The sequence below is a fragment of the Mustela erminea genome, chromosome 15, assembly GCF_009829155.1.
Source record: "Mustela erminea isolate mMusErm1 chromosome 15, mMusErm1.Pri, whole genome shotgun sequence".
In the NCBI taxonomy this organism is placed as follows: domain Eukaryota; kingdom Metazoa; phylum Chordata; class Mammalia; order Carnivora; family Mustelidae; genus Mustela; species Mustela erminea.
The window spans coordinates 1,275,171-1,298,176 of NC_045628.1; positions in this window are offsets into that span (position 1 = coordinate 1,275,171).

Consider the following 23,006-nt stretch of genomic DNA (forward strand, 5'->3'; position numbering starts at 1 on the left):
AGCTGCGGAGGAGGCGTCCCAGCCGCGGAGGAGGCTTCCAGCGAAAGGAGGACGCGTTCTAGATTTTTCCTGGCACCACTCCTGCCGTGGGGAAGGGGACAGGGCGGGGATCCGAGGTCTGGTTTGGGGGAAGAAGCTCTGGTTTCCTCACGTGGCTAGTTAGGTGAGGTCACCGAGTGCCTCTCAGAGCCGGTCTCGCGAGGCGTCTGCGGGACTTGAACAAATCGGTTTATCATCTTCGGGAGGTTGTAAAGCGAGGCCGACCCACCTGCCCCGGCTAGGTTTGGGCGCCGCAGCCTGGAAGCTTCTCCTTCCGGTTCACCGAGGGCACAGGCAGATCCTCCAAACTAGCCCCGTGTCCCCAGGCCCCAGGGAACCGAATTAGCATCAGAATCCTGAGCCAAGACCTTGACAAAAGGTTTCTCGTTTGCATGTTCCATTTGCTTTGGACAAGGGAGGGTCCTCCCGGAGACCCCTGTGCAGGGGTCTTGTCCCCGCAAGGGAAGTGAGCGAGGAGGGGCTGCGTGTGCGTCTTGTCTGGCCTCGTTTTGGAAGTCCGAGGAGCTGCAAAAAAAGGACAGGAAAAGAGAGAGAAGGAAAAAGGAATGTTTTGCAGGTGACCTCCCTGGCGATAGAGGTCCCATGCCTTCTGGAACTTAAAGTAGAGAAATTTTAGTAAGATGTGTAAAATAAAAATGCACATTTAGTCAGAGGGAAACTACGGCATGTCACATGGGACGAAGGAATCTTTTAGAAAATTTACTTCTCAACCGTGTGCTCAGGTTAGCTCCCTCCGAGAAGCAGGCCCGACTGCTTTGAAGAGCTGAGCAGGGAGAGCTTTGCTGGGGAAACGGGCTCCCAGGGCCTCCCCGAGCCCAAGCCCACAGGCTGCAGGCCCCGGGCGGCAAAGGGGCAGGGAGGGTCCCGTTCAAACCTGAGGCCAGAGAACCAGGGGCGCTGGTGTCAGGGCCAGGAAGAGTTGGGTACCCCGGCCGAGGCAGCACCCAGACTCCCTTCCGCGCTCAGCCTGGCCGTGAGCACCCCCTTCTCTCCCAGAAACTCCCTCGCCGATGCTAGATATGGTTCGTCGGCCCTCCTGGCGCCTCTGAGCCCAGCCAAGTCAGCATGCAAAATCAGGCATCACAGGTGTAGATAATGGTTGCCTGTTTGTTTGTGTCTGCTTCCCCCAGCACACTTGCACACTTGTGTACACACACAACACAGACACACACACATGCACACAGGCTCACTCACATTCACACGTACACACCTACACTGTACACGATACAGACACGCACACACACAGATATTAATACACACGCAGGCACACACATGAACAGGCACACACGTGTACACACACTATAGATGCACACGCATGGGCACATACACATTCACACGAGAGAGCACGTACACACATCCACGTGTGCACACGCACACAGTACACAATACGCACACACCCCAGATGCTCTCACACACGGATGCATTCACAGGACAAGCACGTGCACACACATTCACACACGGGAGCACGCACATGCACACACACCTGTACACATACACACGCACACGCACAGAGGCCGAGAGCCGCAGAGGTCCCATGTTGCTGGGAACGGTTCCGGTCTGCTGACACCATTTCCGCATCACCTTTGGAGAGCAGGGCCCTGTGTGAGTTCCCTTATGCGTCCTGCTTCTGTCCCCGCAGCAAACCCACGGAAGGATGCGGCCGAGCAGCAGAGATGTGAAGCGACTCGTCCGGGGGGCGTGGGGGAGAGGCCCGCTGAGGGGTCCCAGGGCTGTGTGTGCAGCGTGGCTGGCGCAGCTCCACAGCAGGCTCTCCTCACTGTGAAGCTGACGGCAGCGAGGGCTGGTTCTCTGCAGGGCAAGACTATCTGGGGCTTTGGGCATCTTGGGGTGCGTGGCTGGGGATGTGGCTCGTGCCTCGCCAGAGTCCCACTGGGGCCCGCCCCTGACCAGCGCCGGGGATCGAGAGAGGGCTGCCGAGCTCTAAGGTCCCAGACGCCCGCGTGTTCGGGGTCTGGCTGGTTGGCGGGGGAGTCAGCGGTCAGGGAGACCCCATCGGCCCCCACATCCTGTCGCAGGCAGATGGCCCCTGAGTCTGGCGTGGGAGCTTGGCGGCCAGGAGCCGGCAGTGGAGGCCAACCTGCAGCCAGAGAGAGGCTGCGGTGCCTCGCCAGGAGAAGCCACGGGATTGCAGAGAAACGGTTTAAAAAGCAGCAGCTCTCACGGAAACTAAATGTACACCAGAAACCGACTGCGTTAGGAGACAGGGAGAGGGAAGGGGAGGTTCGGCTGTGAGGCACCAGGCTGGGGCAGCACCGGTTAGAAATCCGGCAAGAGGAGGGAGGCTCTCCCCGGGGGACCAGTGGTCTCGGTGCCCTCAGTAAGCTGTCCTCTGGGGGACCACGTCCTGGGGGCAGCCAGAGGGTTCGTGATGAGGATTTCTGCCCCCGGGCCTGGCTATTTCTCTCTCCAGACGCTGGAAGGGTCTGTGTGTGTGCAGTGTGGGGAGGAGGCTGGGTCCGGCGTCCCGCCGGAGGTCCCGAGGGTGGCCTGGAGGGCCAAGGACCAGCCACACGGTGCAGGTGGGCCCTCAGCCACTGGCCCGAGCGAGGCGGGGGCCCTTCCCCCACCCCGGCTGGACTCCCGACCCGATTTCAGGCCACGTGCAAGGTTCTTTCCACAGCAGTGGAGACACACATGGGTGAAAATGAGGCCAGGGCCACAGGGTGTCCACACAGCCTGACAGACGGGGGCTCTGAGGGCGCGCTGCCCCGAGTCAGAGGACTCAGCACTGAACGTAATAGTGATAAAGACGCATCAGCAATTGTGTATTGATTAGGATTTGATTGGTAATATTTTGGATGCATCGAATTAAATAATGTATTATTCTAAAAAAAAATCACCTTTCTAATAAAGCGGGAAACATTTTTAGTGACGCTTGTCTTTTGGGGCTCAGGGCTCTGAGCTAGAATTTTATGATTCCAGGCCTCAAGCTCCCCCCGCCCCCAGAAACAGGACACTTTCTTTCAGGAATGACTGCAGAGACTCTGCACTCTTTCCTCCACATCTGAGCGAGAGCTCCTTACTGAGCTCTGGAATAGAATATCAAGTTCGTCGGCTCCTCTGGCTCAATAAGGTAAGAACGTACTTATTCTTTCAAAAATGAAAGGTAGTATATTTTCCTACTGCAAATGTAATACAAGATTTTAAAGTGACATATACTCATTTGAAAAATACCACCAGCATTAAAAGGAGAAAATAAGTCACTGTACTTCTACTGCCAGGGCCTCAGCCTCAAACACCTAGTTGGAAAGGGAAAGGGCACCTTAAACATCTCTTCAGGTGAACGCGGAGACGCTTTGATGCTACGGAGAAGTGTGACACGTGGTGGTTTCTTCAAAGGTTATCCAGGCGGTGGAAGGAAAACCCCCTCGCAGGCCGTTTCCAGTCTGGTACGTGAGGGTCCGTCGCTCGGTCTCCCGCGTTGCCCGGTCACTTGCCGGTTTTGCACGGGGTTACAGAGATCTTCCCAGTGTTGACGCGTGTCATTGTGCAAGACCGAAAAAATCACGTGCGTTAATGGCGCTGCTGATCTCGCCAGAAAGCCTTTAGGTATTAAGAATCTGTCAAGCTCAAGGTCATAGATCCATTTTCTTCCATTTTTGCTTGAAAGCTCAAATCTTACTGCTGACAACACACGTGCTCCGCTACTTCCCTGAAAGTGACAGGCTCACGCCGTCCCTTCCTTGCCGAACAGCCGTGCCGGGTGTCCAGCCGGTCAGCCAGTCGGTCTTCGAACGACGAGGGACGGGCCGCGAAAAAGTGGCTAGTTCGGCTTGCAGCTCACACGACGGCACTGTCCCCTTTTCCCGCGGTGGCTGTAGCTTTCCGGCGTGCTGCGAAGGTGCGGTTCACGCGCGCGCGCTAACTTCATCACAAAGTCATAAAGACAGCCCTCGCCTCGACCAGCTACATCATTAGTGGAACCTGGTACAAAAGGAAAACGCAAGGCCCTGGTTTAAAAAAAATCATGAAGAATTTCCAGATGGGGGACACCCGGGTGGCTCAGCCAGTGAAGCCTCTGCCTTTGGCTCAGGTCGTGATCTCAGAGTCCTGGGATCGAGTCCCGCATCGGGCTCCCTGTTCAGCGGGGAGTCTGCTTCTCCGTCTGCCTCTGCTTGTACTCACTTTCTCTGATAAATAAAATCTAAAAAAAAAAAAAAAAAAAGAATTTTGAGATGGGGCAGCAGCGTGTTCAGCTTGGTGCTGGCCCTTTTGTGCCCCGAAGCCAGGAGCCGGCGCCGCTGGTTTCACACTGAGGAGGCCGGCCCGTGTCCTTGCGGGTCAAGAGTGAATAAAATCATACTTTTTACTGCCTCATCAAGCACATTCTGAACTGAAACAGGCATTTTTCTTGCCCATCGGAGCGGCTGGTGGTCCACCCAGTGACAACGTGGTAGCGTTGGGCGCCCCTGGTTCGTGCGGAGGCTCCCCACGTTGAGCTGCCCGTGCTCTGGGGACGCTTGTGTGCGCGCATCCACACGGTGAAAAGTCCAGGAGCAGCCTAGTGTTGGCGAGAAACCAGTTCTGACCCCACTGACCCCCTGAGAAGGTGCTGGGGTCGATGGCCACGCTCTGCAGAGAGCCTGGGGCGGTCTCTGGCCCCCAGTGTGGGGGAGAGACCGCTACGAAGCGTGTAAGTGAAGAACCGAGGGTTCTTTACCCTTGACTCAGGGTAAAGAAGTTCGTTTTATTTATTTTATTTTTATATTTTCTTCAGAATGCATGATTGAAAATTCACACGACTTTATGTTTTCGTAAAGGACCAAAGGGGAGCCATGGCACAGACTTTCCCATCGCTGCTCCCGGCCTCCCCGAAGCCCCCTTGCCTGTGCCTCCTCCCTGCCAGCGACCGAATCTGGGTCCTTTAAATCTGCGTGTCGTGCAGACTTTCTGTCCAAAGCCGCTCAGAGCAGGTGCCTCTCCTCCGGGACCATTTCATCCTCAAACGGCGAAGAGGAGAGAGCGGGGCGGGTGTGTGCCTGCAGGACGGGGCCTCCGTGGGGACCCAGGGGCTCGGGATGCCTTTCGGGAGCCTGAAGTAGTTGCGGCCCCCAGCAGCTGGCCCCAGTCAGGCCCAGCAAACAAGCCCGGGCCTCCCAGGAGGCGGCAGAAAGCCCCGCCCCCGCACAATGAAAGGCTCCCGACACCCTTCACTTCTTGAGCAGGGAGAAGCCTCATTAAAGAGACGACAGAAAAAATCCCCACCCAGCGCTTTGACCAAGCGGCCCTTCGTGACAAAGGGCTGCGTGGCGCGTCCCTCCCAGCGGGCCGGGGCCTGATCCGGGCGGCTGCGGCTGATTGGCGGACGCTCCTGCCCGGCCCTGCTTTGGCAGCCTCGCGCCGGCACCTGTGCGCGGACCCGGGCCCCGACGGCCCCGCAGATGTTTCCTATTAGTGGCACTTAATAGGCAGAGGCTGGGACGGCTCTGCCGAGCGCCGGACGGACAGCAAACATTGTTCCCGCTGTGGGCAAAGGGTCAAACAGTTCCTCTCCCTCTAAAGCCCCACCGGATAATTGCTGGTGATTAGCAATTTTAATTACCAGGTGCGAGGGGTCGGGACCCCCTCCTGTAACCGGGGAGGCTGTTGACAGTCGCGAGGCTGTGAGCAGGGCTGGATTTTACCAATATGCTCCGGATCTTTCAAAGTTCATTACAGTAAAGCGGCTGAAGTCGTCAGAGGCAGCCTGGGATCGGGTGAGCCGGCAGAAGGTTTCGGTGAACGTCGAGCCACGAGGGGATCTGAACGTGGCTGAGGGCAGGGCGCCGACCCCCCCATGCCCACGGTGCTCCTCTGGCCGGAGCGGCGGCGGGGCCAGCACGTCGTCCTGCGGCACGAGTCCCGACGGGGCAGACTCGCTGGTTTCCGCGCCGGTTCTCGGGGTCTCAGGCCCACGGAGAGCAGAGCCCCGGCATCTTCCTGGTTCCACTGGGAAAGTGCGGCTGCCACCTCACAGCCCACAGAAGGCTCCCCCATCCCCCATCCCCGTTCCTTCTCCAGCATTTTCTTGTTAACTCGCACAGCATCTGTGGGTAGTTGACGGATGTCCCCTAAGTCCTTCCACGGAGGCCGGAGGCCTGAGTCTCTGAAAGAAAGGAAGGAGGAGAGCCCTGGAAGTTTCCCTGGGGTTGCCGCGGCCCCAGTTACCACCTGCAGGGCACACCCCGACTCCGGGCGACCCCAGCTTCAGAAGCAGCACGGCCTCGCGGGGACGTGCCGGCCGGGAGGGCGCAGCTGAACCGCTCCGGGCAGAAAACCGCGCGGCCGAGAGCACGTTCCCCACTTGGGTACCAAGGAGGGAACACGGGGAGAAGTGGAACCACGTTGGCCGTGAACGGAGCACAGGAACATTCTCCCTGACGAACCCCGGTCTCTGATCCCTTTCAAGGGTCACGGGGGGAGCCAGAGGGGGCCATGTCCCCCGCATCCGGCCAGCCCCGTGGCCATCCCCCGTCCGACTCTGCTCGCCCGTCGCAGAAGCAGGTGTGGTGTGAGCCCCCGGTCCCAGGCCTGCTCCAGCCTTGGTTTCTTGGCTGTTCTCCGAAGCTTTAATTAAAACTATTTCCCTTTCACGACACACTTACTACGCTCCGTGGCCGCAGCACAGAGCCCTTGCTGCAAGTGCCAACAGGGGCCATTCGTTCTGGCGGGGCTGGGACTGCCTGCTCCCTTTCCAGCAGAAGGCTTTGTGACTTCCAGAAAGAGAAGCCTGGCGCCAGGCGTGTGTGGGAGGGGCCCCTAGGGGAGGGCGGGCTCTTGGAAACCCACAGGCACAGGGACAATGACCCAGGGAAGCTTCTAGCGGGGGCGGGAGTTGGGGGGGGGCGGCACTCAGGGGCGTCCACGTGAGCGGGGCCAGGAGGCTGGTCCCCCCCGGTGGGCCCAGCATTCGCACACGTGCATGGGAAAGCAGAGGCATGCCTGGAACATTCCAAAATGGGAGAATGCTTCCAAAGTGGATACTCAGCAAACCGACCACTTTCTAACTCAGAAAGCAGAGTGGCGGTGCGTGTGGCCTCCTTTGTGAAAATGCAGCGGTGGTGTCAGCACCAAGCTCCGCGCCGCAGGTGCCTTGTAACCCTGTGTGTGCATGGCGCGTGCTGGGCAGGTGCACGGTCATGCGTGCGTGTGACCTGACACACGTGTGTTGCAGACGTACCACGCACGGACATCATGCACGTGTCGTCTGCCTGCTACACACATGCCCACGCACTCAGGACCTGTCGGGCTATTACACACGTGCCACGTGCGCAGCACAGCATCTTGTGTGGGTGTTCATGCGTGTCATACATTCATGTGTGTGCACACTGGTGTTTGCCACGGGCGCATCACGCGTGCCTCCACGCACGCCATGCCGTGTTTGCACGTTACACTGATGTCTGCGTGGGGCATGGAACACGTGGGTGTGAGTGTGCGTGCCCGTTCTGCGTGCGTGTTACCTTGTACACGCGTTTATACACTGCGCGTGCACGTGACCTGTGCTGTGTTCTGTTCATGCTGTTGTTAACATGAGGCTGAGGTTTGCGGCGGCGCCTGTTACGGGGGCTTGCAGAGGACAGCATCAGGGAGCCGACCGCTCGGCGGGGGCAGGGGACAGCATCAGGGAGCCGACCGCTTGGCGGGGGCCGGACGGCGACGCACGCGCTCCTACTTGTGCCCTCACTCTGTGACTGCACAAGACCGTCTCCTTGGTGGATTTGATGGCTGCATCGTCCCGCCTCGGGGTCCCCGCAGTGGTTTGCACGGGGTCTGCCACAGGTGGTACACGGACCCTACGCCCCACCCGGCACCCCCACCGGCCCCGGGGCCCGGCACTGTGCTGGGCCCGTGGGAACACCCACACGGCTCCCTCACCCTCGGACAGAGGGGAGAGCCCTCCGCCTCCCGGCGTACCGACCGACAAGGCCATGCGTGTGACTCAGCCAGGGCGGCCAAGGGCAGCTCTGGGAGCACATGACCCTCATTGACAGAAGTTCCAGAGCCCATAGAAAAGGCCTCCCTCTCCCTTACGCTGGAGTCCAGTGACCCCTAAAACCACGTGCAAAACAAGAAAGACAAGGCCTAGAAGAGAGGGCATGGGGCTCGCATCCCGCCGCTGCCAGCTGGAGTTTGCGGGACGGCACTGGGCCTGCCCGCATGGACACGGGGCTCCGTCAGAGATGCAGGAAGCAATGCAGGGTCTCTTGTTGTCTCCCGGGAAAGTCCCCATCTGCGTGGGAGGCAGGGTCCTAGTGTCCACGGGGAGATCTGGGGCAGGTGCTGGACGGCGCTGGCTGAGCAGGCGACAGAGGCCGATGGGACCTGGCGGAGGCCTCCCAGGTTCCTGGAGCGCAGGCCTGGGGCTGAGCTGCAGGGACTCAGGGGTCCCCACGCTGGGGCGCGCTGTGGGCAGCTCCCGTGGTCAGGGCAAGTCGTGGGAGGGAACACCCATTCACCAGCACTCCTGCTTTATTTTGTAACGTTTTGTTCTGAAGTAATTTACTCTACAAAACGGTTGCGGAAACAAAGCCTTGCCGCCGACCTTCCTCGCGGCTTCCCCAGACGTGAGCAGTCACAGACCCCAGCTCGAGGTCAGAGGCAGGAAGCCGGCCCTGCCGAGTTCTTCCTAGGTGACCTGTGGGCCTTACCGAAAGGTTGCCCGCTTCCCCACAAATGTCCCTTTTCTGGTCTACGAGCTGAGCTTGGGCCGCGCGCCTGCTTGTCTCCCCGGGGCTCTGCGATCTGAGACCGTTCCTCCGCCCACGTTTGTCTTTAAGGGCTTGGCCGGTTTCGCAGGATCCTAGCCGGGAATTCCCACCCGTTGCTCTGCTGGGTTTGCCTGAGCTTTCCTCCTGAACAAGTCGAGAGCTTCCATTTTAGGCCAGAATGCCCAGAAGCAGTGCTGGGTCCTCCTCAGGGCACCCCACAGGGAGGCTGGGTGCTGGGTCCTCTTCAGGGCACCCTGTGGGGGTGCCGGTGCTGGGTCTTCCTCGGGGCACCCTGTGGGGGTGCTGGTCCTGAATCCTCCTAAGGGCACCCCACGGGAGCACTAGGCATCCAGAGAGGGCAGCTTCGGTCAGGGGCTCAGGGCCCTGCCAGCTTCCTCCATGGGGAGCTTGTGGTTTCCCCTTTGTAACTAGTAAGTGTTTGTGGGAAGGTATTTGGGGACAAGGCAAATCGCCTGTTTCGCACTATATTCTCACTCACCGATTTCGGTCTCATCCGTATTCCTGCCTTCTGCATACCGCGGGGCGGCGCCTGGGTGCGGCCGTCCGTCCGTCCGCACCTGCCGCTCTACGGCGACAAGGTCACCGCCGCTGCAGCCGTGTGTCCCCCTGTGTATCGATTACGTGTCTGTGCCGGTCCAAGCCCTCGACTGTTCACTGTGTCCTGTGGGACATAATCTGTTGTCATCATAGTTCACCTGGTCCCACATCTGGCCCCCGGAGCCCCCATCAGTCAGAGGCCCTTCCTATGAAGTCACACGTGGTGGCAATTTGTTCTGATTCCGATTTTCTAACTTCTCCACTGGGACCCACACTGTGATCTCGGGGCTCATTGTTCAGACTTGGAGGCTCAGCCCGGACTGGTCCCTGTGAGGACGGTCCCAGGAAACAGTCCACATCTTCCAGCCCCGGGGGAGCTCCCGCTTCAAAGTGCAGTTCTGGAGAACTCCCCCTCCTCCAACCAACCCGTGGGTGCCCTGCAGGGAGGGGGTAGGCTGGGCCGGCGCAGTGGGGGTTTGGGACTTGGGGCGGGGGGTCTCTCCTGCTCTCTGAAGTCGTGTTATGGGGAAGCAGCCCCATGGGAGCTGGTGTTTGGACCCCTCCCCTGCGCCAGGGCCTCTCTGGACCCCCACGTGCCCTGAGTGAGGGTGCTGCGCCTTCCACGTGGAGAATTTGGGAAAACAGCACTTACAGCAACCAGGAGTCCCTGTCTGTTGTGCGAGCACAGCCGAGGCCATCTGCTGCCACGCGTGCATCTCCACGGACGGCGGCATCTCCACGGCCTCCGTGGGCCCGGGCTCCCCTCTCACGGCGAACGTGAAATCACCCCGCATGCGGGGGGCGAGTGCCCATGTGTCGCAGCACAGGCCGGGCCAGGAGGACCGGAACGGGAGCTCACACAGCAGGCTGTCCTGCCCCAGCTGGGAAACGCGTGCACCGTGTGGCATTTGCCCACAAGTGGGTAAACGCCGGCCTGCGGCCAGAATCTTCCGGAAGACGCTGGGAGGCCCCGCGGACAGAACACCGCACGACGGGCTATGCAGGGATGAGGCCTTGCGGGCAGACGAGACACAGGTGCCAGGGCTGCGGGTGCGGTGGACACGGGCCCATCTCGGGAGTGTCAGGCTGTGCACGGAACTAGGGGAGGCCGCTTTGGGCCCAGGCGTGGTCCTCAGGGCATCAGTACAGTTGTTGGGGTCTCGGGGGTACAGAGCCCTGGGCCAAGCCCAGGCCTCCTCTCTTTGGCCATCTGGAACATGAATGCCCCTTCCTGAGGCTGAGGGGTGGCCCAGGGACACAGGAGAGGGAGCCCAGGGGAGGGGCAGGCTCTGGGGGGGCAGAGAACTCTGAAGGAGACTGGCCTCTTGTCCTGTGGCCACAGATCTGGAGCAGAGGAGAGCCTCGTGCTGTGGCCCCATGGGACAAGGGCCCTTTGCAGCTTCGTGGCTTCCATGGGTCCTTCGACGAGAGAAGGAGGGCACTGGGGGCTCAAGTCTCCTGTACCTGTTTGGTGGCCTGACGGGCACAGTGAGACCTCGGCTGTGGAGGCTGCACACTGCCCGGTGTGGCCCTGGGAGCCGTTGATGGAGTAGCCCTAGCAGACCTTTCCAGAGGAAATAACAAATGGTCACTTGGGAGCTCGCAGTCAAGTCACCAAGTCAGGACGACCCGAAGAGCCCCTCTGTCCCTTCCTCTGGCGGCCCCTGCCCTGCGTCCCCGGGACCCTCTTCAGAAGCCCTTCCACCATGAGTGTCCCCAGCCTGCTTCAGGGTGACACCCTGTCTATGGGAGCCGGAGCAGAGTCCGTGTGAAGAAAGGGGACCAGGGCTCTGAACCACGCACCTGCGAAGTCAGGGTGCTGCTTGTGGGTGAGCCGCCCCTCTCTGGCCTGGCGGGAGCCGTCAGGAGGCCTGTTCCTGGAACGCACGTCTGATGGGAGAGGGCAGGTACCCTACACGGGGCCCATGTGGGGACAGGCCAGTGAGCCACTACAGCCCAGCAGGGCCTCTGTAACCCCCGGGACCCACTTCCTTGTGGCCAGACCCAGGTCAGAGGCCTGTTCTAAGTGGACTCAGGGTTTTGGGGGCGAAGGCAGGAGAGGCCAGCATTGGCCTTGGTGGGGACATGCTTGCTAGGCCTTGCAGGTCCAGTGGAACTGCTGGGTGCCAGGGACACATGCAGGCTGGTCTTGGCCTGGGTGCCCGGGGAAGCAGGGGGGCTGGCGCTCACACCGTGGTCACGGCCCCACTCTGTGTGCAGCAGCGCCCAGGCCTGGGGGCTCCAAGTCACCAGTGATAAGAGGCAGACTGGGCCCAGAGTGGGGGCCGGTGGTCTGCCTGCAGGCTCCCCTGCGGTCAGGGCCCTGGGATGGGGGGTGGCAACACGTTTGAAGAGACCTGAAACCCAGGCCACTGCATTTTGGGGTTTTCAATCACCTAAGAATGATGGACACGGACATCCTGACCCACTTCTCGGCCTCCAGACCTGTCCACCTGCGCCCTGGGGAAGAGGCGAGTCCTCGGCAGGTGTGGGGTCAGAGGTGGGCTCTTGGGCGTGAGGATGGGAGGGCCGGAGGGGAGGGAGGAGGTGTGCGTGTGGCTGACACCTCGCCGTGCTCGGGTACTGATGGTCATGGCACCAGCGCCCGTGACCGCCACCTGGGTGAGTCCGACAGCCCGTGATGGACGTGAGGCACTGGCCTTGTCCACCGTCACCCGCCGTGGGCTCCAGGGCCGAGGAGCCGTTGGGCCACGTGTGGAAGCGGCCGGCCTCTGGTGTGTCTGGTCTCCCACGGAAGAGACACGCGTTCTTCCGTGTCACCACGGCGGGACGACACTTGTGTGTCAGAAGGTCCCTCCAGCCCCACGACCGCATCGCCAGGGGACGGGGTGGAGGGGTGCGCGCCCTCCTCCCAGGCTGGGCCGGCACCTGCTGGGCTCTCAGGCCACGGCACGGGCGCTGCCAGCCACCACGTGTCCCCGGCCATGGCTGGACGGCAGCGGGTGGGAGTCCCCGCGGGGGCGGAGCCGGTGGGAGTGAGTTGTTTTCCTGCATGAAACGTGCTGAGTGGCTCTTTCCAGGAAACCCTCTGAGGACGGCCCCCAGCCTCGAAAACTGTGCTGTCCCGAGTCCCACATCTGGTAGCTCCTCCGGCGACAGGGACGGGCGCACAGCCTTGTCCTGCAGGACGATGCCGGGCACGGGGCGGGAGAGAGTGTCTGTGTTTTCGCCCGAGAGTCAGCCACACACCCAAAGTCTTCAAGTCGCGCGTGGTAGGCAACCAGCAAATTGTTCTGTATTTTGGGATCTGCTGTTGACTCATTGTAGGGAACTTGGCGTCATTAAGTGGAGACGGTGCTTCTGGGAGCCGAAACAGACATTTACATTCAGATTGTACGTATATTCAGTGGCTTCAGAAGTGCTTAAATACTGTCAGAGTTGTTACTTGTGTGTGACTGAGATCTGGTCTATTTTGTTATGAAATTGTCTCTAGAGAAGAGACTGTCAGAACGCTGAGAGCGCGGCGCGGAGAGACGCCGGCACAGAGGAGGAGGAGGGATGAGGAAGGGGGGAGGCAGGAGGAGGAAGAGGAGGTCCAGGGCTGGGAGGCGGCGGCGGAGGGCGCTGAGCAGAGAGCGGTGGCCGGCCGGTGTTGGGATGTCCTCGCTGCAGACAGAGCTGGTCACCGGGGGTCCATGTGTCTCTGCCCTGGATGACCCCGGGTGTCCTGATGGAGCCACGGCCCCGACAGAGGAGTCCCTTCCTGCGGATCTGCCCACACCGCTCCCCAGCTGCGAGTGGGTTCGGGTGGCTTTGACCTTAGCTCCGCTTTTCATCAACTTTTGTAGGCTGCAGTCCGCCCCCTGCTCTGTCGCCGGAGCACAAATCTGGGCTAGTTTATTGACGTTAGCTACCTGCTGCGCCGCCGAGCACCTCCCGGCTCCCGTGCTGTGCTCTGAAAATGCAGGTATTGTGCGGCCGAATTATAATCTCGCTGTGATAATACGCCTGTATTGACTCAACAAAATGAGTTGTCTATTTTGTTTTCACTTCGACATCTTGAAGAAGGGAAGACTGACAATCAGAAACATAAATATTTTGGACTTCACATCTTATGGCATGAAAAAATTTTAAAAAGTGTAATAATTGCAAAATAAAATTTTACCAGGAAATGCAGTGTGTTTGAACCCGGAGGATGAAGTCCTCACAAAAGTCACTTACCCAGAGTGGCGTAAGAATGTCACAATCGCCTGTGCACCGAAAAGGCAGAAAATAGACAGCATTTTGTGGAAGGTACAACACAAATATTGGAGCCGCGATTGTGTTCACACTTTACACAAAATGGATAAAAGGTGGTGTTTCTGCACTTCTTGATTCTGGAGGTGACTCTGGGCTCCAAGAGGGGTCCTCACACTCACCTGCTCTGGGATGACTAGTGCCTCCAGGGGACTGCGGGCGAGGCCAAACCCACACTTCACACCAGTTCGATATTTACTTGCGTGTTTATGGGTTGGATTTCAATGCTTAATTACAAATACTCTGTCTGTCCCAGAATGTTTTGATAAATTAACCCCACTGACCAGGTCTATTTCCATGTTTGAAAAAAATAAATACCTCTGTAAAAAAATTAGGAAGAGGGTTTTCTTCAAAAAGATCATGACTGAAGCCTTCTCAGCCTTTTGGCTAAGAGCTAGAGCGAGAAGATCATGGCTGAATTTTCTTAACCGATCTCACCTCTTTCTATGATGAGGCCCCATCGCCACTCTCTGGTGTGTTAGAATCGCAAATTTTGGTTAATCCCATGACTGTGTGGGTTGGAATTGTGAGGTTCTTTTACTTCTGAGAATCACAGCGACAGCTTCTGCTCAAGTAGACCAAGGAAAGGACAGGAGGGCAGGCCGCCGGGTAGAGTCTCAGGGGGATCACAGGACCCTTCCTCCTGGCCAGTGTCTGCACCCCTCCTTTTCACAGGAGCACGCAGCTTCCCCCAGGAAGCCTTTCCTGTGCCTGATCCCACCATGCCTGATACCAGACTTTCCAGGCACCCGAGCCAGTGCATTCTCTCTTAAGCCAGTTTGAACTAGGCTCCTACTGCTTGCATCTTCTGAGGTCCCACGGGGGACTAGCACTGCGGTGGAGTTGGGGCGCAGACCCAAGGGGTGATGTTCAATTTGTGAGTGACTCTGAGGTCATTTCTCGAAACTATCCCTGTGGACGAGCTGTTCCTGCCACACGCTTCCTGCATCCAGCCTCGAGGCAGAAAGATGGTCCAAAGACAACCTGCTCGTCCACACCACAAGCAGTCACCTGGGGCCCATCTCGGCTCAGGTCCTGGTGCGGAAGCTTAAGGTGAGGATTTTCCCCTCCACTTACGACCAACCTTTGGACCCAGACTGGATCCAGTTTTGAGACGGTGATCCGTGACTCCCCTTCAGTCCTGTTCCCGGCCTCCCGGCTGGCTCGCCTGTCCCCACCAGCAGGTCACGAAGACCCCCCCCTTGCACACTCGGCTCCGTCCTCATGCCCACAGCGGCTTGGGTGCTGCCTTGTCACCACCGAGCCCACCGAGGCCAACGGGAGACACGCAGGCTGGGGAGGGTGGCTGATCCGGTGGTGGGGTGGCTGACGCCCTCTCCGGACACACCTGGCAGGCTTGTCTACTTCCTAATAACTGGCTTTTCCCTGTGTGAGGTGGGTTCGTCTAGGACACAGATTGTCTAAGAAGGGCAGAAGGGAAAAGACCGAGGAAAAACACGTGTCTGCTCCCAGGTGGGGACACTGCATTTCTCTTCTAGGGAAGGCTTGACGCCGGAGATCGGTGAGCCGTGCGGGCTCTCGTGGGGGCGGCCGTCCTGTGGGCCTAGCGTGAGTAGCAGCATGTACGCCCGGCGCAGGTAAGCGACAGGTGCCCGCGCACCTGCAGGGCTGTGGTGGCGGACGACAGGCCGAGGCCAGGGGAGCAGGGCTCCCGTTGGCCCCAGACCCTCAGGTGGAGCCTGAGCGGGGATTTGCCTTTTCTTTGCCCACCGCGCAGCAAGCTGGGAGTCGGGCAGGAACCCTGCAGCAGACCTCCCCGTGGACGACCTGGGGTGGCCCTTGTTCCCCGTGCCGCGGGCTGACCCGTCCCTGGCAGGAAGCCCAGCCCCCGGCACAGACCCCGCGCCCGTGCTGCGTGCGCTCTGCGTGCGGAGCTCGTCTGTGTTTCCTGACGGCGAGCGGCAGCCTCCCCTCCTCGGGCCGAATCCGGTGCGGCCCGTCGCGGCCTCCGGCTGGCTCTCCTCGCGACTCCTGCCTTTCTCTGTGGTAAAGCCCGCGGCACAACTGATCCCCAGGCGGTGTCCAGCTGGATGTTTCCCGTGAATTCACCTCTGCGACAGTAACCAGTTTTCTGCTTGCTTGTTGGGAGCAGGGGGTTATCTGGGCAGGAACGCACTTGCGGGCCGGTCGGCTGAGAGGGCAGGTGAGGCGAGCACTTCGACTCAAGCAGCACCGGCGTGTGTGTGTGTGTGTAAGAGAGTGTGAGCAGGTGTGTGCGTGCAGATGTGCGAGTGCGAGTGTGTGAGGTGTGTAAGTGTGCAGATGTGCGAGTGTGTATAAAATGTGCTGTTGTGCCAGAATGTGTATGAATGTGTGTGTGTGTGAATGTGTGAGCGAGTGAACATATGAGGTGTGTGAGCGTGAAAACGCATGGGCGTGCAGCAGGGGGAGAGTGTGTGAAGGTGTGTGAGCCGCGTGTGCACAGCCTCACCTCAGGATGCGGAGGTGAAGGTGCGGTGGGCAGGGGGTGCACGGCCCCGGCTGCCCCCGACCCCCCGTCCCCCCACACTGTCGCCAGCACCAGCGCATCTGTGACGGGAGCCGGACTGCTGTGTGGCTGCAGAAATGGAAACGATGCCAAAATGTATGTGTCGGAGTTTCCTAAAGACTGGCCTGGACTTGTTAAAGGAATAATAAAATTCCTTTAGATATTTTTGTTTCTTGCATTTTAATGAAAAGATTGATTTCTAGTCATTATTTATCTATTGTCAAATTTTAACAAACAGCTGTAGTGATAATTGCTGAATTTCTACTCTCTGTTTAGAGAAAACTGTCAATTCACAAACATGGAATTGTGCTATTATCTGTGTCGAAGGCACTTTTCCGTAAATATACAGATTTAGTGCTGTTCTCAATAAATACACAAAGATGCTAATTATCACTAGAACTATTTGTTAACACTCAAAAATACATAAAAAATAAATAAAAGAAATGTTATTTTTCCATTAGAAATTCAAAAATATTTGTCTTGAGGCTGCCTCTTCCATAATATCCGGAAATTACACCATCATTACGCTGCGTTAACTTCACCTTCTGTTTTCCGCTCCTTCCCAGCGGCGCCCCTCACGCAGCCTTCCTTCCCTGGGTGTGTCTGCTCCCTTTCGGGGCACAACTGTCCTCTGCGCCCGGGGGCTCGCTGGAGTCTGCCCACGTGGTGCTGGTCCGCGAGGACCACGGCTCGAGGCAGGTGGACTGGAGGCTCGCGAAGCCAGGGACCCGCTCCCACATCTCCTGCGGGGCCTTCCTGCCGGGTGGAGACAAGAGCGCAGCCTTCTTCCCTCCCGCAGCCCTGTGGCAGCTCAGGTGGCTGACGTGGCTCATGGCTCAGGGGCCCCCGTCAGACGTCCTTGGGTGGGGCCTGACACGGGCCCGTACTGAAGCAGGTGTCCCCTCTACGGACCTCTGCGGGCTCATGTTTGTCCGGCTTCCTTCTACAGAACGTGGGATGTAGGACGGACTTCACAGATCATGGGATTTGAGCATCTGTTTATAGACAAGGAAACCAAGACCCAGACAGTGTCACGTTACCCTCATTCACGCAACCATTAGGTCACAGAATGAAAATTCAAATTTAGGTATCCAGATTTTAAGTCAGCATACGGTGTCCAGTAACGGAAGAAGAAACACGGGAGAAATTACGTCTATCACCTAATTCGGCCTCATCAGTGCTGTCGTTGCTCTCGTGGACTGTCTGGTGTATCACCACGTGCTGTCACCAGTCGTCGTCTGACAGCGATCAGCATCTCTCGTGTGTGTGTGTCTGTGCCCACGCTCGTGGGCACCCCGGAGCCCTTCGTAGAGGTAACCTGACCTCGTTCAAGGTCACCCCCCGGAGAGAGTTTTGTTTGCCTCCTTTAGGGCACCTGTTCAGGCGAGCTGTCTAAGGTCACCTTGTTATTTTCTGGGTGAGCCAGATGAGTTCCACCTCACTAAAGTCCTCACGAGAGACGTTTAAATGATCCAAAGAGGGGAAGGAGGAGAAACGACAAAATCCCGGGGGCGGATGGGAAATGACAGCCTCGACAGCCGGGCCGCCACGGCCCCGAGCCGGGCGCTGCGCACTCGCAGAGAGACGAGAGGGTCTCAGAAGCAGAACCTCCACCCCCAGCCACCCGCCCTCCAGGACAGCCGGCATCCCACGCAATGTCCCAGGTAGACGGAGGGAAGCCGATGCCAAAAGACTCACCCCGCAGCGTGACGCATAAGCAGCTCGGGTGGTTATAGCAATACCAGGAAAACAGATTTCAAGATAAAAAGCATCACCAGAGCTAAAGAAGAAAATGTTGTAATAAAAAGAGTCACTGGAGGAGGAAGTCGTAGTGATAAGTGCGAATTCCATGATGAGGAGCTTCGATCCCTGTGAAGCCAAAGGAGACAGAATTAAGGGGAAACAGGTCATCCCACAGTCACAGCTGGTGACTTGAAGCCCCTGAATCAGCCACTTACAGAGGAACTGGCCAGAAGTCGGTGACAGAAGCAGGTCTAGGCAACACAACAACCTTCCTGCGCCGGCTGGTCTTTCCTGAAGGCCACACCTCGTGCCCACAGAATGTGGATTATGTTCTAGCCACGCACACCCTAACCACGGGTTGCTCAATGGATTTAGGAGATTGGAATCAGGCAGAGGTTGTATTTAATTTAAATTCTTGTGAGTAAGACCACATAAATGCCTGGATGTGGTTTGAAAGAAAATACCACAATAAACTTAAGGTAGATGTCGTCTCAGAAACACGACGAGGATATCCCTCCAGTGCTCGGCACTTTCGCGGCACACTAGCAGACACGCCACTGGTTAGGTCACAAAGGAAATGAGATTACATTTCTAGATGAATTGTATGAAAATACACCATGTCAATATTTATGGGATGCAGGTAAAACAGCATTTTGAGGGACATTTACAGAGTTAAATTCATGTATTAGAGGAGAAGAAATATCTGGGTGCAATGATCAGAGTTAACAGCTTGAGTTTTTGGTAAAAAACAAGCAAGTTTGAAAGTGAATAAAGAGATAAATGATTAAAAAAAAAAAGGAACAGAAATTGGTGCAATGGAAAATAAATGATAGGGACGCCTCGGAGCCTCAGTCCATTAAGTGTCTGCTCTTGGCTCAGGTCGTGATCCTAGGGTCCCAGGCTCAAGCCCCACATCGGGCTCCCGGCTCAGTGGGAGTCTGCTTCTCCCTCTGCCTGCTGCTCCCCCTGCTGTGCTCTCGCTCTCAAATAAACAAAATCTGGTAAAAAAGAAAATAAATGATAGAAACTTTGAAGCCAAAACCCAGGTCTTTTGTGTGTGTGTGTGGGGGGGGGTCAGCAGAAGTGTGAGACTGTAGTTAGATTAGTAATAATGATTTGTTTTTTTCAAAGAGAGACTCAAGTGACCAAGGCCAAGATCAAAAGGCAGAAATCTGAGTGGATCAGCTGATGCGAAGTAATAAACAAATATGACAAACTATTCCGTGCCAGTAAACCAGCAGCTGGAGGAGATGCACCGTATTTTTCTTTTTTAAAGATTTTATTTATTTATTTGACAGAGAGAGCGAGAGACTGCGAGCAGGGGAAGTGGAGGCAGGGGGAGAAGCAGGCTCCCCGCTGAGCAGGAAGCCCCGCGTGGGGCTCCATCCCAGCACCCTGGGATCATGCCCTGAGCCGAAGGCAGACACTCAAAGTACTGAGTCACTGAGGCATCCCAGGGCCATATTTTTCATCAACAGAAGTTACCGAAAGTGGCTCCAGAAAAAGAGTAGTTAAATATCCAAATGTCAATTAAACATTTGCCTTTGTGACAAGTCATCTTCCCGTGGGAGCTCTGTGTGAGCCAAGACGGAATTCGCTGCCGTGATCACCTCTCTCCTGATCACAGCAGAAAGCTCTGGAGAAAATACGAGAACGGGGGCCCTGCCATGGTGGGAGCCGCCCGTCTCTCCTTCTTCACCCTCCGGCGTTGCCGCAAGGTGTCTGCGTGTGGAGGGTGTTTGGACACAACAGCAAAACCTTCGAAAGAAAGGCTGTATTTCTGTCAAGACGATTGTGGAATGGGTCCCTGCAAGCGGGAGAGGGCACAGGGAACCAACCTTTCAGGCTCAGAAGAGCCATTTTGATTGTATCCAAAAAAGAGAGAAATGCTTAGATATCTATCCAGCCACAGAACATGCGGGATATGTATGCTTGAAACTACAAAATGCTAATGAATGAGATCCAAGGTAGCTAAATGAACAGGGATTCCTGCATCGGGAGGCTCAATATTGTAAGATACAAATTCTCCCCAAACCGAGAATGATTGCTTGATAGGTGATAGGGGATAGATAGAGAGTAGTGATGGATGAATAGATCCATAGGCGAATTGGTAGTTGACAAGAGGTCGAGATGCAAATGCCGACAAAATGATTCTAAGATTCATATGGAAAGCAGAGAAATGAGAGTATCCAGAACCCTCTGGAAAGAGAGCGAAGCTGGAGGCTCAGCCTGGTTTCGAGATTCGCCGGAGAGCAGCACCAACGCAGGCAGTATGGAGCCGTGAACCAGCACAGCGCCCTTTGAGAAAGGTGCCAGGGCAAGTCGGGGAAACAGTCTTTTTTGCACAGTGGGCTCGAATGGCTGGGCAGACAGATGCAAAGCAAGAGTCAAGAACAGGTGTCTCGACCGGGCATCCTGTCTCGTCCGGAGATGAGTTCGTGCATCCAGACCATTGTGCTCTGCTGCGCTAAAGAGAAATGAGCCGTCGAGCCCTGAACAGACACGGGGAGCCTGAAATGCACATCGCTAAGCGAAGGAAGCCAGTCAGAAAAGGCGACAGCCTGTGACGCCGACTGCACGGCGTTCTGGAAAAGGAAAACAGTGGGGAATGGTCAAGATCGGTGGTGGTCGGGGCTGGGGGCGAGCAGGGAGGATTTTGCTCCTCGATTTTGCTGTGAACTTAAAACTGGTCTAAAGAGAAAGCCTGTTAAGAAGAGTGGGGCTGGGGGCGCGTGGGCGGCTCCGTTGGGTCAGTGTCCGTCGCCGGCTCAGGTCAGGTCCGGGCCCGGGGGTGGAGCCGGGACCTCTTCTCCCTCTCCTCCCCGCCTGGGCGCGCTCTCTCTCAGGTAAGTACATAAAATCTTAAAACCAAACAAAACAAAACAGGAAGTTGGGGCTGGCCTGTGTGACCAACAGGATCTTGCGGGAGCAACACTGTGACACTTCTGAATCCAGGTCATTACAGACGTTGTGGTGCTGTCCACGGGCAAGAACAGAGGTTCGCCGCCCACGACGCGCCACTCTGGCCCCGTCCAGCCTTCCGAGGATGCAGCCGTGGCCGCCGCATGGACTGAAATCCTCTGGACCCACTCCGAGCCACAACTCCCGCCCTCAGAAGCCACGTGATAACAATAACAACAAAGTGTATCAGGTAAGCCACTAAATTTCAGATACTTAGTTTCTGAGCGCTAGCTGACGCCTGCGGATAACCACTTGAAACTTTCTATCCTTCTGTTGGACCTTTCTTCTTACTTACATCCCTTGGTTATTGATAGGAATGACTGACACAGGATTGTATCAGAGCTCTGGGCAGGAAAAGGCAGTAGAGAATCCGTCCCCACTTAGTCACCGGGCAAGCTCTGAGCCCTCAGATGACTTCCCGTGTCTGTGCGTGTGATGCCTGGGGCACGTGTGTGTCCTCGTGTGCGTCCCAGATCTCTGCCGGCCAGGCTGGTGGTGGTCGGTGCAAGGGCCTGGCCCTACGAATCCGTTCCAGTCGCCTGGAAGCGACTCATTGCCCTCCCGAGCATGTTCTCTGCCCCTCCCACCAAGGCTTGCACACAGTAGGTGCTCAGGAGATGCTGGTTCAATGCATGGTCCACAAGCCAAGAACTACACAAGGACAGGCATTTATTTATTTATTTATTTATTTATTTATTTATTTGACAGGGAGAGACACAGGTAGGCAGAGAGGCAGGCAGAGAGAGAGAGGAGGAAGCAGGCTCTCTGCTGAGCAGAGAACCCGATGCGGGACTCGATCCCAGGACCCTGGGATCATGACCTGAGCGGAGGGTAGAGGCTTAACCCACTGAGCCAACCCCGGCGCCCTCACAACCTCCCAAAGACACACATCTTTTTTTCGTTTTTGAGTAATCAAATGTGGGGAACATTTAGAAAAATTAACTCGCCTTTTCCACCCACAGACAGCAAAAGCAGGAGATGGTCACGCTCCCGGCCACACAGACAGAGGCAGGGTGCACTCCTCTGCAGTCCTCACAGGTGGGGAGGGGCAGGGCCAGGGCAGTGTCCATGGGACATTGGCATTTCAAAAGCAGGAGAGTGCAGACTACTTACCCTAATGCCCATGTTCCCCTACACCCATTTCCCGATAAGGTCATTTCTTTCCTGGCCCCTTGATTGGGCAGCAAGGCCCCCCGGGAGCCCGGGATGCATTCTCCTCTGCACCCACCTTGTGTAGGGTCTGGCATGGAAGGAGCCGGTCTCCTCCACATCATGCTGCGAGGGGGGAAGGTGGGTCCCGGCCCTGGCTTTCGGCTCCAGGACGGGCATTGCCTGCCAGGTGGTGCCTGGCGAAGGGTCTCTCCCCTCAGCACGAACAGCACTGCGGGGAGTGGGGTCAGGTGGGTGGCAACTCGACTGAGCTCCAGCAGGAAGACAGGTGTTCTCCAGCAGGTGCCCGTTTAGAGCCGTGGCTGCTCTGCTTGGAGAAAAGTCATCATCCTGGGGAGTGGCCATCAGACACAAGGGGAGCAGGTGGACACGGAGGGGCCACGTGGGAGCGCTGGCCCAAGGCATTTGGCCGCAGCGAGGCCCGCCTGGCGTCCATCGTCCAAGTGTGGCCGGCAGGGGAGCGAGGCACACGCGAGCTTCCGCAGCACGATAGGCTCTCGCCACTCAGACCAGCAACTGCGGGACTGCTCGTCCGGCCGGGGACCCAGGGGCGGGTGGACTGCTAAGTGGCGGGCGTGGGGAGCGGGTGTGAGCGGCACAGAGGACAGTCTGCCCTACCCGCTCTGACTGCTCTGTGCACCCACTTACCAGGGAAACGTTCCTTCTTCTGGTTCTTGTCATGGTGACTATAAGGTGATTTTCACCACCCACTATTAAAAAAATCTCCAAACACATCCCAAGTTATGAACAGCAAGGGTACCGCAGGGCACCCGGCCCCCCACAGTGCCTTCCTCCAGGGCAGGGACGTCCGCCTTCGGCCCCTGTGGCGGGTGGTGGGTACCGTCTGCTCCTCTGGGTGGGCTGCTCTGAGCTGGGCCCTCCCCAGGCACCGAGGGACACCAGGCCGTGTCCCCCAGTTCCAGCTTTCTCTGTGGGGCCACCCACGCCAGAAAGCCTGAGAGGAGCCAGCCTCGGGGTCGTCCTCTGTCGCGCAGTCCTGCGCCCCTTTGTCCCGTTGCTGACCCGGCAGCCCCTCCCTG